The following is a 16,414-nucleotide window of genomic DNA, read 5'->3' as shown; positions in this document are numbered from 1 at the left end:
TATAAGCCGCAGATAGAGTATATACGTTCCAAAATGAGTTAATTACACAGAAATATTTTGTAAATGTTTATTTACATATCTTAATTGTTTTCAAACGGTGCCTGTAATACGACAGTAAAACGGCTGCTCAAACAAAACAGAAGTCATCGTCACTCACTCACCTCATACAGTTGCTGCGGAAGCTAGCTCTCCAATCAGCAAAACAGACTCAATAACGCAACAGTGACGTTTTGGTGAATTTACTGAGGAATTTATGAAATTGAAACAATACAAAAAGATTCCTATTGTAAGTTAATAATACTAATATAGACACTCGTAAATGTGTTAGCATATTAACAGTGCTAGCTTGATTACATTACGATATTACATACAGATATGCATAAAAAGTCTCCTACAGACACCACACTTAGGACGGTTTAGTAAGTATAAACAGTTTAAGTTATATTGTAAAACAATACTCGCCGTGATAAATGGAGAATCCATATGAGTAAAAACGCTATGGACGGCTCGAAGACTTTACAGTTGAAAAGACTAATTGGAAAGACACTGCAGAACCTGCAGTGAGCGAAGTCATCCAAAAGATATCACCATAGCACAAACAATAACACACCTAATAAATGCGTTTGCTTGGTTTTTTTTTCGAAAGGTTTTGCATTATGGCCGTCAGCAAAGAAAAATCCATAAATTAGCCGCACTGTTTATAAGCGGTAGGGTTAAAAATGTAGGAAAAAGGTAGCGGCTTATAGTCCGGAATTCACAGTACCTTTTTTGTCAGAGTTACAGCAGCGCTCTGCTGTTTTTAAAGACCTTCTGCAAAAAAGTTTATAGAACTAAACTTGCGGGCCACAAGTTGATTTGCCCAAATGATGAAAAAGAGAGGGCCTATAATGGAACCTTGAGAAGAGCCAATAATGGAACCTTGAGGAACACACTACTAGTATAATTAAAGAAGTTGAACAAATGACTACTGACTGCAAACATTTTTAGATGCCAAAAAATAGAGGACCGAAAGTGGTGCCTTGAGGAATGCCTCAGTTATGTACATCAGGGTTCTATGTCTGCTAGCAAGGTTACAATGCCAATGCAAGGATCTGCCAATGTGTTAAGTGGTCCAAGTTCCTCTATACCAGTGGTTCTTAAACTTGTTTCACCAAGTACCACCTCAGAAAACACTTGGCTCTCCAAGTGCCACCACAATGACCAACATTAAAATGCAGTAGTGTAGTAGGCCCAAATATTCATTAAAAACAAGGAATAGGTTTTATTTAGCAAAAATATGTAATTTTTTTGGCAACTGTAACATTACCCACAGTTTCAACAATAACGCTTTGTTTGAATATAGAAATATATAACACTAAGTAAAAAATGAATCAAATGAAATTAATTGGCCTTAATTAAGGAACCACCACTGGTACACGTACAACAGGAGCACTCCAGTGTTTTTCGGAATTTGCTGCAAAGTTATTTTTGGATGAGAAAGAAAACAGAAGCTCTTTAAAACACTTTAGTGAACTCAGACAAATATCTTTTTAATATTGAACACGTTCAGTTCCATTTGTTTTCTCATCACCATTAACTCAGTCAAAGCTTCAATGGTTTGTTGTGTTGCTGCAGGTTTCTAACCTCTCAAAAGTCGTAGGCTCCAGGTATTTTCAAAAATCCATTAAAAACAGCTTCCAGAGACAAACTGCTGCCGTGCTTGCATTCTCATTTTGTTCTAAAGGGCAACTAATATTTTGTTATGTGTCTGCCATTTATTTTGCCCATGGCATATGCCCTTTGGAGATATAGCCATTTCAGAAGAAAAAGAAAAAAAAAAATGGTTTAGCAAGCCAAACATGAAATCCCTTTATACATTTGTTCTTGTCTGTGCCTTCTGTTTATATAGACTTTTATCTCAAAGGCCCACATTAAACTGGAGGGGAGTAACATTTATTTTTAATCATAACATTTGACTCAACCTACAGCTTCGGTTTATGCTATAAATCATATTGAACAACATCCTACTGTATTTGTTGCATTTGCTCGTAAAATATGACACATTTATGCTGTATGCATATATGCATTCAGTGTATAGATCTACAGGGTGGGCCATATGTTTCTATACATAGGGACATGTATTATGTATATATTATTTCACGTTTCATGTACCCTAGAAGGTGCGTTCGATGAAAGAGCAACCAATTTAAATCATACTAATGGCTTGCACTCAGCAGAAAGCATGGAACGAACATCACACATGTACAAACCCCGTTTCCATATGAGTTGGGAAATTGTGTTAGATGTAAATATAAACGAAATACAATGATTTGCAAATAATTTTCAACCCATATTCAGTTGAATATGCTACAAAGACAACATATTTGATGTTCAAACTGATAAACATTTTTTTTTTTTTGCAAATAATCATTAACTTTAGAATTTGATGCCAGCAACACGTGACAAAGAAGTTGGGAACGGTGGCAATAAATACTGATAAAGTTGAGGAATGCTCATCAAACACTTATTTGGAACATCCCACCGGTGTGCAGGCTAATTGGGAACAGGTGGGTGCCATGATTGGGTATAAAAGTAGATTCCATGAAATGCTCAGTCATTCACAATCAAGGATGGGGCGAGGGTCACCACTTTGTCAACAAATGCGTGAGCAAATTGTTGAACAGTTTAAGAACAACCTTTCTCAACCAGCTACTGCAAGGAATTTAGGGATTTCACCATCTACGGTCCGTAATATCATCAAAAGGTTCAGAGAATCTGGAGAAATCACTGCACGTAAGCAGCTAAGCCTGTGACCTTCGATCCCTCAGGCTGTACTGCATCAACAAGCGACATCAGTGTGTAAAGGATATCACCACATGGGCTCAGGAACACTTCAGAAACCCACTGTCAGTAACTACAGTTGGTCGCTACATCTGTAAATGCAAGTTAAAACTCTCCTATGCAAGGCGAAAACCGTTTATCAACAACACCCAGAAACACTGTCGGCTTCGCTGGGCCTGAGCTCATCTAAGATGGACTGATACAAAGTGGAAAAGTGTTCTGTGGTCTGACGAGTCCACATTTCAAATTGTTTTTGGAAATTGTGGACATCGTGTCCTCCGGACCAAAGAGGAAAAGAACCATCCGGATTGTTATAGGCGCAAAGTTGAAAAGCCTGCATCTGTGATGGTATGGGGGTGTATTAGTGCCCAAGACATGGGTAACTCACACATCTGTGAAGGCGCCATTAATGCTGAAAGGTACATACAGGTTTTGGAGCAACATATGTTGCCATCCAAGCAACGTTACCATGGACACCCCTGATTATTTCAACAAGAAAATGCCAAGCCACATGTTACATCAACGTGGCTTCATAGTAAAAGAGTGCGGGTACTAGACTGGCCTGCCTGTAGTCCAGACCTGTCTCCCATTGAAAATGTGTAGTGCATTATGAAGCCTAAAATAGCACAACGGAGACCCCCGGACTGTTGAACAACTTAAGCTGTACATCAAGCAAGAATGGGAAAGAATTCTACCTGAAAAGCTTAAAAAATGTGTCTCCTCAGTTCCCAAACGTTTACTGAGTGTTGTTAAAAGAAAAGGTGATGTAACACAGTGGTGAACATGCCCTTTCCCAACTACTTTGGCACGTGTTGCAGCCATGAAATTCTAAGTTAATTATTATTTGCAAAAAAAAATAAAGTTTATGAGTTTGAACATCAAATATCTTGTCGTTGTAGTGCATTCAATTGAATATGGGTTGATAAGGATTTGCAAATCATTGTATTCCGTTTATATTTACATCCAACACAATTTCCCAATTCATATGGAAACGGGGTTTGTATGTAAACTCATGTCCCACCATGTACATTGGTCTTTGCACATTTGCATTTGCACTTAAGACATGATATATTTTACATACAGTAACTCTATTTAATTTTCGATTGGTCTAATAGGGATGTGCGGATCAATACTGATTGATGTTTTTTATTTAAAAAAATGCTAAAAACATATTTTGTGTCAGCGTTGTATCATCGGTGACTAATTACCGTATTTTCTGGACCATAGGGCGGATTATAAGGTGCACTGCCAATGAGCGGGTCTATTCAGGTCTTTTTTCATACAAAAGGCGCATTAAAGGAGTCATATTATGATTTTTTTCTAAATTTAAAACGTTTCCTCGTGGTCTACATAACATGTAATTGGTCAAAATGATGCATAGATTATGTTTTACGGATCATCTTCAAGCCGCTTACTGACAGTCGCTTCAGGATGCACCGTTTTGTGGGCGGTCTTATTTACGTGGCTCACTTTCGACATAGTCTTCTCCCCGTCATCTTTGTTGTAGCGGTGTAGCGTGCAAGGACGGGAGTGGAAGAAATGTCAAAAGATGGAGCTAACTGTTTTAATGACATTCAGACTTTACTTAAACCAAACAAAGGAGCAGCATCTCCCGTGACAAATTGTCCAACCGGAACTCTCTAATAACTAAAGTTCCGTGGGTGAATTATGTAAACCCACTACACTGGTAGTTTTTAGCGCTTCTATAGTGAGATATAAGTAAGAACTTTAGGCTACTTTATATTAGAAATGGCAACAGCGGAGGATGAATGTCCCATAACAAGAAGATAGTGAAAAAGAAGAAGCTTATCGACTACGGCATCGTCACGGACTACAGTGGCGGATTTGCGCAAATTTTCAGGACTTATGCAGATCTCAAATATACATCAGCAGGTACCAGAAGGTAAGAAAAGTTGGTTTTGCATAATATTGTGAAACAAAACGGCAGCTAATATGTCTGTTAATGGGTGCCATTTTGTGGTCCTTATACACACACCGTAGTTATACTTGTATATCTGACTACGATTTCCGTAATGGGCCCACAATCCATCAAGCGGTGTGGCTTCAATGTCATACTAAAACATTTTGACAGAATTTTGAGTGCCGTATGTAATGTTCTTTGCTTTCAATGGAACATGTAAAGTTTTGGTGTTGTTTACTGGCGTCATATTGCAGTCTACACGTATCTGTTATGTGTGACTACCATCTAATGGTCACACTTTTCATTACATTATGTACCAAATAAAATAGCTTCGAGGTCAGTAAGCACAACCAGAATTGTTCCATAGATTAGACTATAAGGGGCACTGTCGATTTTTGAGAAAATGAAAGGATTTTGAGTGCCCCTTACAGTCCGAAAAATACAGTATATTAATTTTAATAATTGGTCAGAACATTTAAGCTTCTTTTCATTACATACCAATTTTTTGGAAAATGTTTTCTTACATTTTAATTTTTTATTTATTTTTTCCCATGTAAGAATAGAATTCCAAATATTAATGATAATACTTTGATTGTGTAACTGCAAACCTTAGTGTGTCAAAGATTCTGCCTGTACAAAAATATTAATGTTCAGTTACATATTTAACAGTGTGTATTATTGTTGTTGTAATTTTTAAAATTAGTTAATGCATAGATTAGCAATATTTTTTTTGGATTAATTTACTAAGCTTTGTTCATATTTTAAGTATATTTAAAGGCCTACTGAAACCCACTACTACCGACCACACAGTCTGATAGTTTATATATCAATGATGAAATCTTAACATTGCAACACATGCCAATACGACCGGGTTAACTTATAAAGTGCAATTTTAAATTTCCTGCGAAACTTCCGGTTGAAAACGTCTAGGTATGATGACGTATGCGCGTGACGTCGATGGTTGAAACAAAAGTATTTGGACGCCATTGTATCCAATACAAAAAGCTCAGTTTTCATCGCAAAATTCCACAGTATTCTGGACATCTGTGTTGGTGAATCTTTTGCAATTTGTTTAATGAACAATGGAGACTGCAAAGAAGAAAGCTGGTAGATGTGATCGGTGTATTAGCATCTGGCTACAGCAACACAACCAGGAAGACTTTGACTTGGATAGCAGACGCGCTTTCCGACGCTAGCCGCCGACCGCATCGATGATCGGATGAAGTCCTTCGTCGCTCCGTCGATCGCTGGAACGCAGGTGAGCTTCGGTGTTGATGAGAAGATGAGGGTTGGCGTAGGTGGAGAGCTAATGTTTTTATCATAGCTCTGTCGAGGTCCGTAACTAAGTTAGATTCAATGGCGTCGTTAGCAACAGCATTGTTAAGCTTCGCCAGGCTGGAAAGCATTAACCGTGTAGTTACATGTCCATGGTTTAATAGTATTGTTGATTTTATGTCTATCCTTCCAGTCAGGGGTTTATTTCTTTTGTTTCTATCTGCAGTTAAGCCCGATGCTATCACGTTAGCTCCGTAGCTAAAGTGCTTCACCGATGTATTGTCGTGGAGATAAAAGTCACTGTGAATGTCCATTTCGCGTTCTCGACTCTCATTTTCAAGAGGATATAGTATCCGAGGTGGTTTAAAATACAAATCCATGATCCACAATAGAAAAAGGAGAGAGTGTGGAATCCAATGAGCCCTTGTACCTAAGTTACGGTCAGAGCGAAAAAAGATGCGTCCTGCACTGCACTCTAGTCCTTCACTCTCACGTTCCTCATCCACGAATCTTTCATCCTGGCTCAAATTAATGGGGTAATTGTCGCTTTCTCGGTCCCAATCGCTCTCGCTGCTGGTGTAAACAATGAGGAAATGTGAGGAGACTTTCAACTTGTGATGTCATGCTACTTCCGGTACAGGCAAGGCTTTTTTTTTATCAGTGACCAAAAGTTGCGAACTTTATCGTTGTTGTTCTATTCTAAATCCTTTCAGAAAAAATATGGCAATATCGCGAAATGATCAAGTATGACACATAGAATGGATCTGCTATCCCCGTTTGAATAAAAAAAAAATAATTTCAGTAGGCCTTTAAAGAAATGTATAATTTGAAATTAGGGGCGTAGGAACGGGTTCAACATCGGGGGGGGGGTACACATGCTCGCGTGCACACATATAAATACAATTTTCCCCAGACAGTGTGTGTTGTCTGCTGGTTTCATTTATAGGGTGACTTTCTTATACAGTCACAGAGACAGCATGCTGATGCGTTTGACCATTCTCGTGTGCTTTAAATTTTTGATAGCTTTTTTTTCCATTTGTAAATCCAGAAGTGATAAGGTGGGCTCTAATTTCACAGAAAATAGTTTGAGTTGGTCCTGGTCACAGTATTTGCCTTGCGATAAAACACAAAACTCTCTTCTGTACTGCATTATAATTAAGCCAAAGAAAAGTCTTTTGACCACTTCTTTTGTAAACTCCAAGTTTTGTTTGACAGAACTTTTAGGTGTGGCAAAAGTCAAAATATCACACGATTCCACTGAACTGTACTTACTACAAGCAAGCAACCATATTGTGCTCAACTGTGAGCGAGTGTATGTCTGTCTGTGTGTGTGTGTGTGTGTGTGTGTGTGTGTGTGTGTGTGTGTGTGTGTGTGTGTGTGTGTGTGTGTGTGTGTGTGTGCTGATAACGTTTAAACAGATGCTTTCACCTATGGTGTGTCTAGGCGGGGGTGGAATCTAACCCCACTCAGTGGCAGAACGATTTGGCGCAGTGTTTTTCAAACTGTGGTACACGCGTATCACTCGGGCTCCATCTAGTGGTAACGCCAAATAATTGCTCAATTCATGGTCCAATTAATCAAACACCAACACAGAACGTTAAAAAGGTGATACAAAAACACACAACTTGCCCACTGAACTGTGGATATTTAAAAAAAAATGTCTAATAGTACCATACACAATTCAAAAATACACCAATATCACCCGTTTACTAAGCCTGATGGGTAATATGCAAAACACTTTCCATACTTTGATATGCTGGAGGGACATCGATAGAAAATGGATGGATTACAACATTTTAAGGAGTTTGTCAGGGAAGTAAACATGGTAGGAATGGTTCACATACTCTTAATATTCAATGTTTTATCGTTTATACTTCATATTGTAGTGGCGGACAATCCTATCATTTTAGTTACATTATATTTTTTACGCGTGCCTGCCAACACAAGAACAGGCTGTTTTGAATGTTTTTTCAGTCCCACCATTCTACTACCATGATTATAGTTCTACTCAGTCCAAGTAATTTATTTGTTGTGAAAATACTCTGTGTAATATTTTAAATTATGATATTGCCAGCAAGAGAGTGGATTTTAATGGAGGACCTAATCCAGTGGTTCTCAAACTTTTTTTGTCATCCCCCACTTTGGACAAGGGGGAGTTTTCAAGCCCCACCTGCCCCCATCGCCCCAACAGAGCGCTAATGCCAAGCTTTAACATTTTCAAATGTATTGAATATCAAGTTGTATACATTCAAACTCAATAACATAAAATAACATCAAGTTCAATAATAAATAAAATAACTGTGCAGCTGTGGTATAACTTGCATCAAGTTCAATAATAAATAAAATAACTTCCATCAAGTTCAATAAATAAAACAAAAGTGTTATAACTTGCATCACGTTCAATAATAAATCAACAAAAGTGTTATAACTTGCATCAAGTTCAATAATAAATCAAATAAAAGTGTTATAACTTGCATCATGTTCAATAATAAATCAAATAACTTGCATCAAGTTCAATAATAAATCAAAAAAGTGTTATAACTAGCATCAAGTCCAATAATAAATAAAACAAAAGTGTTATAACTTGCATCAAGTTCAATAATAAATCAAATAAAAGTGTTATAACTTGCATCAAGTTCAATAATAAATCAAATAACTTGCATCAATTTCAATAATAGATAAAAAAAAATGTTATGACTTGCATCAAGTTCAATAATAAATCAAAAAAGTGTTATAACTTGCATCAAGTTCAATAATAAATCAAATAACTTGCATCAAGTTCAATAATAAATAAAATAAAAGTGTTATAACTTGCATTAAGTTCAATAATAAATCAAATAACTTGCATCAAGTTCAATAATAAATCAAAAAAGTGTTATAACTTGCATCAAGTTCAATAATAAATCAAATAACTTGCATCAAGTTCAATAATAAATCGAATAAAAGTGTTATAACTAGCATCAAGTTCAATAATAAATCAAATAACTTGCATCAAGTTCAATAATAAATAAAAAAAAGTGTTATAACTTGCATCAAGTTCAATAATAAATCAAAAAAGTGTTATAACTTGCATCAAGTTCAATAATAAATAAAACAAAAGTGTTATGACTTGCATCAAGTTCAATAATAAATCAAAAATGTGTTATAACTTGCATCAAGTTCAATAATAAATCAAATAAAAGTGTTATAACTTGCATCAAGTTCAATAATAAATCAAATAACTTGCATCAAGTTCAATAATAAATCAAAAAAGTGTTATAACTTGCATCAAGTTCAATAATAAATAAAACAAAAGTGTTATAACTTGCATCAAGTTCAATAATAAATCAAATAAAAGTGTTATAACTTGCATCAAGTTCAATAATAAATCAAAAAAAGTGTTATAACTTGCATCAAGTTCAATAATAAATCAAAAAAGTGTTATAACTTGCATCAAGTTCAATAATAAATAAAACAAAAGTGTTATAACTTGCATCAAGTTCAATAATAAATCAAAAATGTGTTATAACTTGCATCAAGTTCAATAATAAATCAAATAACTTGCATCAAGTTCAATAATAAATAAAATAAAAGTGCCACTTTGCAATCTCTGCAAAAAAAAAAGGAGGAGCTATGCATTTGGCAAGACAGGGCAAGTGACAGCACTTTTCCCCGGGAGAGCCAGTTTGCTTCACTGTGAAAGAGCACGGCTGTATGATCAGCTCCCATTTCCTCACACAGTGCAGAGAACAGTCGCACTTTCAATGATCGTGTTTTGATCAAATTTACCGCGCTCACAACATCTGTTAAAACCTCATTGAGTTCGGGGCTGAGCTGCCTTGACGGGAGTGCTTCCCGGTGAATGACACAGTGTGTGCCCGTCAGATTTTTGTTTCTCTGCAGGCGCTGGCTCTGGCTCGACGACCTTTGAGGTGCGAGTCACAAATGTATATATTTGTGTAATTGTGGTCCACACATTAGCCTGCTAGCCATCCGCGCGAAAGTTTGTTCCGCTTAGCCCCGCCCCCATTAGTTACTGTTGCTATGTCTGTCAAACTTTCGCTCCTACCGAGAAATTTAAAGCCTCCAGTAAAAATAAGTACCGGCAATTTCCATTTATTTATATAGCGGATTTCATAGACAGAATCACAAAGTGATTTACAGTGTGTATAGAAAAAGAAAGCATAGTAAAAAAAAAAATCTAAGAATATAATAATAAAAAAACAAATTTAAAGTGAAATTTCCTCCCGTTCCTCGCGCCCCACCTGTCATGTCTCTATTCCCCACACTTTGAGAAACGCTGACCTAATCTGTTTAAATGTATCCATCCAGAATTATGGACAGAATTTCTAGGCGCAGTCAAGGCGTTGAGGGTATCTGGTTTGGTGGCTGCAGGATTAGGTCTCTGCTTTTTGCAGATGATGTGGTCCTGATGGCTTCATCTGGCCAAGATCTTCAGCTCTCACTGGATCGGTTCGCAGCCGAGTGTGAAGCGACTGGGATGGGAATCAGCACCTCCAAGTCCGAGTCCATGGTTCTCGCCCGGAAAAGGGTGGAGTGCCATCTCCGGGTTGGGGAGGAGATCTTGCCCCAAGTGGAGGAGTTCAAGTACCTCGCAGTCTTGTTCACGAGTGAGGGAAGAGTGGATCGTGAGATCGACAGGCGGATCGGTGCGGCGTCTTCAGTAATGCGAACGCTGTATCGATCCGTTGTGGTGAAGAAGGAGCTGAGCCGGAAGGCAAAGCTCTCGATTTACCGGTCGATCTACGTTGCCATCCTCACCTATGGTCATGAGCTTTGGGTCATGACCGAAAGGACAAGATCACGGGTACAAGCGGCCGAAATGAGTTTCCTCCGCCGGCTGGCGGGGCTCTCCCTTAGAGATAGGGTGAGAAGCTCTGTCATCCGGGGGGAGCTCAAAGTAAAGCCGCTGCTCCTCCACATCGAGAGGAGCCAGATGAGGTGGTTCGGGCATCTGGTCAGGATGCCACCCGAACGCCTCCCTAGGGAGGTGTTTAGGGCACGTCCGACCGGTAGGAGGCCACGGGGAAGACCCAGGACACGTTGGGAAGACTATATATCCCGGCTGGCCTGGGAACGCCTCGGGATCCCCCGGGAGGAGCTGGACGAAGTGGCTGGGGAGAGGGAAGTCTGGGCTTCCCTGCTTAGGCTGCTGCCCCCGCGACCCGACCTTGGATAAGCGGAAGAAGATGGATGGATGGATGGATGGATGTATCATTTCCTACCGCTTGTCCCTCCCGGATTCATGGGGGTGGCAAGAGCTTATCGCAGGGTACACCCTGGACAAGTCGCCACCTCATCACAGCTGTTTACATTTAAATAAAGGTTTATGAATTTTACAATTTTGCTTTATTAAAGCAGCACTAAAAAACTTTTCAACCCACCTAATTACTCGGTATCGTATCAGGAACAAAATCAATGGTATTGCACATCACTACTACTTTGGGGCGGTTGGTGGAGCGGCCGTGCCAGCAACTTGAGGGTTGCAGGTTCGATCCCCGCTTCCGCCATCCTAGTCACTGCTGTTGTGTCCTTGGGCAAGACACTTTACCCACCAGCTCTCAGTGCCACCCACACTGGTTTAAATGTAACTTAGATATTGGGTGTCACTATGTAAAGCGCTTTGAGTCATTAGAGAAAAGCGCTATATAAATATAATTCACTTCACTCACTTCACTATGGTCTAGGTTTCACTTCTTCTAGCTCTAATATTTCAACTGTTGCAACAAAGCAACTTCCTGCAAAAGGATCAAATCAGTGTCTGTCCCGACACCAACAAGTCACGCGAGTGACAAGGCGAAGCAACGTCGTTATAAGTTAGGCAGTTACATCAAAAGCACTCTTTTCCTCGAGCATCTTATTATCCATTTTTGTGTTGAAGTGTTTGTTCAGATTCTGCATGATCATTTTTTTCTTCTGGCACACTTTTTCCTCAAGTCGCACACAATTCTCTCCATAATTTTAATCTGAGTCACCTGTTTTCTTTTGCCTTCCTTTTTTCTTTAGTTTTTTTGTTTCTGCCTGCTATTTGACACTTTCCCCCTCAGGTGGTCGGGGTGGGGTGCGAGGGAGGGAGTTTGACGTCGGGGTTGATGGTGACAGTGTCCATTAGGTCTAATGAGGCACAGCCGGTCGAGCATAAAAACGGGTTGACAGGTTAACACGCTGTGGTCCAATCGCTTGGCTCAGCATCCCTTTCACATCTCCTAAATCGACATCTGCGAGGCGGGACAGCGATCTAAACGGAGGTGACATTTATGGCTCACAACCCACACATGAGATCAGGTCATGTTGAAAGCACCACGTGAAGGCTCAGCAAGGAGTCAAGGGTTTAATTTGGCCCTTAGTTTGGGTAAATGTTGCACATTTCCATACAAGTGACAATATGCATTTTTGATTTGTTATATTGTTTTGTACCTACGCTCTCATGTAACCTTTGATTGTAGAGGTGTGGGGGGCTGTATTTCTGTTAGAGTGCCTGAGCAAATAGGTATTTCAATAAAATAGTACAAAATTAATATGTCTGAAGTCGGGATGTAACGACTTGTTTTAACAATTTGTTTCGATTCAGAATTTGTGGTTGCTGATATGATTTGGGGAAGATATTATTTTTCAGAACAATACGATCCGAAATTTTTCAGTTAGTTGAAATCGATTCAGTAACTTTTTAGCAACCAGTGTGACAGTGAAATAAACACTCAATTCTGCGGATGAAGTTTCCTATATTCCTGTTACTTCTTGTGGGAGGATTCAATATAAATTACTTATGGATTATTCATTTACTTGCAAACAAGCAAGTGAACGATGTATTCACATCTTATTTGAATAAAGTGCATGCAAGATTTTATTTTGAATTAACGAGGAAACCTATTTAATCCGTGATAAATGGATCATTTTTGCTCACATTTTCAACATTCAAGACATTTTCAGTAAGTACAGTAAGCAACATTTTACCAGTAGGTTTACCTGCTACTTCTGCTCTTGTTCTTCAGCATATAATACTCATCTAAAAAATATAGTGCAATCAACATCTCTTCAGGTTGAATTAGCAGCATATATACCTGAGAAATTAAGTACAAACAAATCTTTTCAGGTTAAATGAGCAGTGGTTTGACCTGCTACTATTCTCATTTTAATAAACACGGAACATCATAAAGATGTAATGGAAGTGACAGCGTACACATTTTGGCGAAAGACAGACCAAATGGTGGAGGGTGCAATGAACAAAGTTGGAAACGTAAGTAACTTTTTTAATAATACTAATATAGCGAACTTGCTCCGCTGTCACTTCTGTTTTGTCCGTCGTATCCTCTATGGTTGAAAGTTAAAGGCCTACTGAAATGCGATTTTCTTATTTAAACGGGGATAGAAGGTCCATTCTATGTGTCATACTTGATCATTTCGCAATATTGCCATATTTTTGCTGAACGGATTTAGTAGAGAACATCGACGATAAAGTTCGCAACTTTTGGTCGCTGATAAAAAAGCCTTGCCTGTACCGGAAGTAGCAGACGATATGCGCGTGACGTCACAGGTTGTGGAGCTCCTCACATCTGCACATTGTTTACAATCATGGCCACCAGCAGCGAGAGCGATTCGGACCGAGAAAGCGACAATTTCCCCATTAATTTGAGCGAGGATGAAAGATTTGTGGATGAGGAAAGTGAGAGTGAAGGACTAGAGGGCAGTGGGAGCGATTCAGATAGGGAAGATGCTGTGAGAGGCGGGTGGGACCTGATATTCAGCTGGGAATGACTAAAACAGTAAATAAACACAAGACATATATATACTCTATTAGCCACAACACAACCAGGCTTATATTTAATATGCCACAAATTAATCCCGCATAACAAACACCTCCCCCCTCCCGTCCATATAACCCGCCAATACAACTCAAACACCCGCACAACACACTCAATCCCACAGTCCAAAGTACCGATCACCTCCCCAAAGTTCATACAACACATATATTTCCCCAAAGTCCCCAAAGTTACGTACGTGACATGCACATAGCGGCACGCACGTACGGGCAAGTGATCAAATGTTTGGAAGCCGCAGCTGCATGCGTACTCACGGTACCGCGTCTGCGTATCCAACTCAAAGTCCTCCTGGTAAGAGTCTCTGTTGTCCCAGTTCTCCACAGGCCAATGGTAAAGCTTGACTGTCATCTTTCGGGAATGTAAACAATGAAACACTGGCTGTGTTATCCGGCACAACAGTCAGGGGGTGCATTCTACGGCGGGGGTGCGTTATCCGGCACAATACCTGCCGCAATACACAGCTTCCCACCTACAGCTTTCTTCTTTGCTGTCTCCATTGTTCATTGAACAAATTGCAAAAGATTCACTGTGGAATTTTGCGATGAAAACAGACGACTTAATAGCTGGCCACCATGCTGTCCCAAAATGTCCTCTACAATCCGTGACGTCACGCGCAGGCGTCATCATACCGAGACGTTTTAAGCAGAAATTTAAAATTGCACTTTAGTAAGCTAACCCGGCCGTATTGGCATGTGTTGCAATGTTAAGATTTTATCATTGATGTATAAACTATCAGACTGCGTGGTCGGTAGTAGTGGGTTTCAGTAGGCCTTTAAGTTGTGGCTTTATATTATTGTGTTGTGTCGATTTTATTTGTTGTGGCTTCTGCAATCGTGCTGAAGCTGAACGTTTTTGTGTTGTAATTAGTGATATTGTCTTGTGGCATTTGCATTTGGTACAACCTTTCTCGACCAATTTTGTTTTGATGACGTCACCGACGGGGGAGACAGACAGACAGTTAACGTCTTTATCTTTAAAAGTGAAAAACTTCATATAAATACACACTCTACGTATGTTCACTGCTACTAGTTCACCACCATAATGGAGGCATTACAGATTGACAGCACAAAAAGTCCACTTACACCTGCATTAATACATTTGTGTCAACTGCATTCAAATAGAAATAACATTTAAAAATGTTGAGCTTCAGTAAAAAAAAACATAATTAAGTCAATATCTTTATTTACAATCAGTGTGAGACATTCTGCAGCTGCAGTCAAATTAAAATGCCTAATTACCAAGTTAAACAGTGTTCTGTTAAAGGGGAACTGCATGTTTTTTTTGGGAATTTTGCCTATGGTTCACAACCCTTATGAAAGACAATAACAAAGACAATAACAATTGTAATGTGCTCTAATCTGCTCGTTCCAGGTGGCTAGCAATGCAGCTAATAAGAGCAAAAAACCTGCCAACAATACTGCATGTATGTTCTATAACTTGTATAATAACCAAGAGGTAGCAACATTGTTATTGTAAGAATGAACACTAAGGAACAGTTTTTCTAGTGTAGTAACTAGAGATGTCCGATAATATCGGCAGGCCGATATTATCGGCCGATAAATGCGTTAAAATGTAATATCGGAAATTATCGGTATCGATTTTTTTATTATCGGTATCGGGGTTTTTTTGTTTTTTTTTACCGTATTTTCCGCACTATTAGCCGCACCTAAAAAACACAAATTTACTCAAAAGCTGACAGTGCGGCTTATAACCCGGTGCGCTTTATATATGGATTAATATTAAGATTCATTTTCATAAAGTTTAGGTCTCGCAACTACGGTAAACAGCCGCCATCTTTTTTCCCCGTAGAAGAGGAAGTGCTTCTTCTTCTACGCAAGCAACCGCCAAGGTAAGCACCCGCCCCCATAGAAGAGGAAGCGCTTCTTCTTCTACTGTAAGCAACCACCCGCCCGCGTAGAAGAAGAAGAAGCGCGCGGATATTACGTTTCATTTCCTTTGTGTGTTTACATCTGTAAAGACCACAAAATGGCTCCTACTAAGCGACAGGTTTCCGGTTCATGAAAAGACGCAATCTCTCCATCCGCACACGGACTACTATTTCACAGCAACTGCCTAAAGACTTTCAAGAAAAGCTGGCTACTTTCCGTGCATATTGTAAAAACAAGATAGCTGAAAAAAAGATCCGGCCAGAGAACATTATCAACATGGACGAGGTTCCACTGACTTTTGATATTCCTGTGAACCGCACTGTGGATACAACGGGAGCACGTACGGTGAATATTCGCACCACAGGGAATGAGAAGTCGTCCTTCACTGTGGTTCTAGCTTGCCATGCTAATGGCCAGAAACTTCCACCCATGGTGATATTCAAAAGGAAGACCTTGCCAAAAGAGACCTTTCCAGCCGGCGTCATCATAAAAGCTAACTCGAAGGGATGGATGGATGAAGAAAAGGTGAGCGAGTGGTTAAGGGAAGTTTACGCGAAGAGGCCGGGTGGCTTTTTTCACGCAGCTCCGTCCATGTTGATATACGACTCCATGCGCGCCCACATCACGCTGGTTTTTAATATATTATTAAAGTTTGACTGACCTATCTGACTGTTATTTTGACATTCCC

General features: G+C 39.3%; 1 protein-coding gene across 1 annotated transcript in view; it reads right to left on the bottom strand.

Annotated features, from left to right (window-relative positions):
- Positions 1–16,414, bottom strand: part of LOC133574692 (transmembrane protein 132C) — a 685,936-nt gene that overhangs the window by 13,035 nt on the left and 656,487 nt on the right. The window lies entirely within an intron of this gene.

This window comes from Nerophis lumbriciformis, linkage group LG32 (assembly GCF_033978685.3).
Source record: "Nerophis lumbriciformis linkage group LG32, RoL_Nlum_v2.1, whole genome shotgun sequence".
Classification (NCBI taxonomy): domain Eukaryota; kingdom Metazoa; phylum Chordata; class Actinopteri; order Syngnathiformes; family Syngnathidae; genus Nerophis; species Nerophis lumbriciformis.
This window is presented reverse-complemented; position numbering and strand designations above follow the sequence as displayed.